The sequence below is a fragment of the Oryza sativa genome, chromosome 7, assembly GCF_034140825.1.
Source record: "Oryza sativa Japonica Group chromosome 7, ASM3414082v1".
NCBI classification, from domain to species: domain Eukaryota; kingdom Viridiplantae; phylum Streptophyta; class Magnoliopsida; order Poales; family Poaceae; genus Oryza; species Oryza sativa.
In genome coordinates, this window is record NC_089041.1 from 18,127,674 (window position 1) to 18,131,320 (window position 3,647).

Below are 3,647 nucleotides of genomic sequence, written 5' to 3' on the forward strand. Positions count from 1 at the left end.
ATGAAGCGCGCCTCTGACTTCCGAGCCAGCCCCCGGCGCAGGCCACCAACTGGCGGGCGCCGGTAGATCTGGGAGATGGCTATGACGCCGTCCTCGACCGCCTGGCGGGCCTGCGATCCCAGGGGCTCACAGGGGCCATGGTGTACGGCGACTACCTCCGTCGCCGGATCGCGCCGCTCCAGCGGCGCGCCTGGGGCGCCTGGGAGTACACCGGGTCCGAAGACTACATGAGGACCCACCAAGAAGTCAGATGGGACTGGGCTCCTGAGGACTTCAAGATAGTGGTCCAACGGGTGCTGAATCTCAGCTCCGTGGAGGCGTCCCTTATTCCCCAAGGAGTCCTCCCCCTTTGCAACGATCCAGACCGCGCCTCCATCCTGGCCATCATGCAGGTGGTCGGGGCGTCGGAGGAGCGGGCTCCTCGAGGCCACGATGGCGCAGGCGGGAGCCGCAGGGGGGAACAATCTACCCCGGGAGGGGGTCGTGCTTCTGGGCCTCGTGACGGGGGCCCGGGGAGCAGCCGCCCTGCCGACGCCCGGGGGAAGAGGAAGCAGGGAGGAACCCTTCCCCCATCTCCTCCCCGAGGGGGCGGGGCGGCGCGTGCCAGCAACAGGCGCCCGGAGGGGGCCACGCTGACGCCCAGCCCGAGGGGGAGCGCAAGAAGAAGCGGCTCCGCAAGATGGGGGAGACAGAACCATCTCGGGGAAACCTCATTTCCCCTCCAAGGTGGTCGTTTAACCGACCCCCTCGCAGGTTCGTCCCACGCCCATCGTGGCTGTATTCGTTCTCTCAACGCGAGTTTTTACTCACCCATCTTGTTTGTCTTCTTGATCTTTCTTCTTTTTCAGCGAAATCCCGTCGCGTCCCTCTCGTCATTCCTCGTCAGGCCAGTCTGAGGCCGAGGATCCGGCGGCCGCAGAGGCACAGAGGCGGGAATCTGACCGGCGAGAAGCCACGGATCGCCTACGGGAAGCCGAGGAGGCCGCCCGGGAGGCCGCTCGGGCTCGCCAGGCCAAGGAAACCGCTCGGGAGGAGGCCGCTCAGGCTCGCCAGGCCGAGGAAACCGCTCGGGAGGAAGCCGGATTTCGCCAGGACGAGGCGATTGCGACTTCCGAGGCAGCTCGCGACGAGGCCGCGGGCGCGTCGCTTGGGCCCACTCCCTCGGGCGACGCTCAGGCGACAACTTCCGGGGCAGCTGGCGACGAGGTTGCGGGCGCATCGCTTCGGCCCACTCCCTCGGGCGACGCTCAGGCGACAACTTCCGGGGCAGCTGGCGACGAGGTTGCGGGCGCATCGCTTGGGCCCACCCCCTCGGGCGACGCCCAGGACCAACCAGGTCCGGGGGACATCCCCGAGTCTGGCACGTCCATCGGCGGGCCGAGCCGCATGGCATCCTCTCCAAGGCAGCTCTTCCCCACGTCTTCTATCGCCCCGCTGAGCGCAGAGCCCCTTCTGCAGGCCTTGGCCGCCGCAAACACCGCGGTGTTGGACGGGTCAAGTGCCCAGGTGGAGGCCCTGCAAGCAGAGCGGACGGAGCTCGACACCGCATGGGCGCGTGTCGAGGAGGGGCGGCGCTCAGTGGAGGCCATGGTGGAGGTGGGCCGCAAGGCACACCGCCGGCACGTCTCGGAGCTTGAAGCCCGTAAGAAGGTGTTGGCGGAAATCGCCAAGGAAGTGGAGGAGGAGCGGGGGGCTGCCCTCATTGCCACCACCGTGATGAACGAGGCGCAGGACACCCTCCGCCTTCAATACGGGAGCTGGGAGGCGGAGCTAGGGAAGAAGCTCGGCGCCGCCCAGGGGGTGCTTGACGCTGCCGCTGCCCGAGAACAGCGGGCGGCGGAGACCGAAGCGGCGTCCCGGCGGCGCGAAGAGGCCCTTGAGGCGCGCGCCATGGCGCTGGAAGAGCGCGCCTGCGTCATGGAGAGGGATCTGGCGGACCGCGAGGCCGCCGTCACCATCCGGGAGGCAACGCTGGCGGCGCACGAGTCCGCCTGTGCCGAAGAGGAGTCCGCACTCCGCCTCCGCGAGGACGCGCTCACCGAGCGGGAGCGAGCTCTCGAGGAGGCCGAGGCCGCGGCGCAACGGCTGGCGGACAGCCTGTCCCTCCGCGAGGCAGCGCAGGAGGACCAGGCGCGTCGTAATCTGGAATGTGTCCGCGCCGAGAGGGCCGCACTGAATGAGCGGGCCGCTGAACTCGAGGCGCGGGAGAAGGAGCTGGACGCGAGGGCGCGCAGCGGCGGGGCGGCTGCGGGCGAAAACGACTTAGCCGCCCGCCTCGCAGCTGCCGAACACACCATCGCCGATCTGCAGGGCGCGCTAGACTCGTCCGCCGGGGAGGTCGAGGCCCTCCGCTTGGCAGGCGAGGTAGGGCCCGGCATGCTTTGGGACGCCGTCTCCCGCCTAGATCGCGCCGGTCGGCAGGTGGGCCTCTGGAGAGGGCGGACCGTAAAGTACGCCGCCAACCAGGGAGGCCTCGCCCAGCGCCTCTTGAAGATGGCCGGGGCTCTCCAGCGGCTCCCCGAGGAGCTCGAGAAGACAATTAAGTCATCCTCGAGGGACCTCGCCCAAGGAGCGGTGGAGCTCGTACTGGCGAGTTACCAGGCCAGGGACCCCAATTTCTCCCCATGGATGGCGCTGGATGAGTTCCCTCCTGGGACCGAGGACAGCGCGCGCGCGCAGGTCCGGGATGCCGCCGACCATATCGTCCACAGCTTCGAGGGCTCGGCCCCTCGGCTCGCGTTCGCCCCCAACTCCGACGAGGAGGGCGATGCCGGTGGTGCAGACGACAGTGACGACGAGGCCGGCGACCCGGGCGCATCGGATTGAGCCCCCAGGCCCCCGCCAATCTTCAGTTTTTTTTTTTAAGGCCTTCGGGCCTCTTTTTTGTATAGATCAACTTAATCTGCAATCAAAAATGAAGAAATTTTTGTGTCAATTTCATCTTGCTGGGTGTATGAGATGAGGATGATCTGTGCCGTGGTCCTTTTGTGTCTTAGCTTGATTAAGGGCTCGTGCCCAAGTCCCAGTCCTCAAAAGGCGCGGGTCGGGGCTAGTGCCTGGGGAGATCCACATGTCGAGACTGGTCAGGCCAGGAACGTGGTGACCGAGGGTTATGGGTGACCCGATTGTGGGTTTTTGCCGATTCCCCCCCGGAGTTCACCACGCCCCGGGGCACGGCTCGGTTCTGGGCCCTGTTTGGCGATTTTAGCAGACCCGAGCCCCCGAGGGCAGGATTGAGCACGAGTGACCTATTTCAAGTCAAGATTCTTCAAAAGGAAAAAACAGCACAGATACAGCCTTTAGGAAATTGAAACTGCTTTTATTGAAATACTGAAATAAGAGAAATAAGAATGTGCATGTGTGGCAGCCCCCGGCCAACCCTGCACGCCCGAGGGGGGTGCGGGGTTGGCCCGAGCCCGAAACCTGACACCCGACCCCCCTCAGGGGTAGAAGCGACGAAGGTGTTCGATGTTCCACGGGTTAGGCAGCTCTGTGCCGTCGCCCGTGGCCAGCCGTACGGAGCCCGGCCGGGGGACGCCGATCACTCGATACGGACCCTCCCACATTGGTGAGAGTTTGCTCAATCCAGCACGCGTTTGGACGCGGCGTAGGACGAGGTCATCGACGCAGAGTGATCGGGTCCGGAC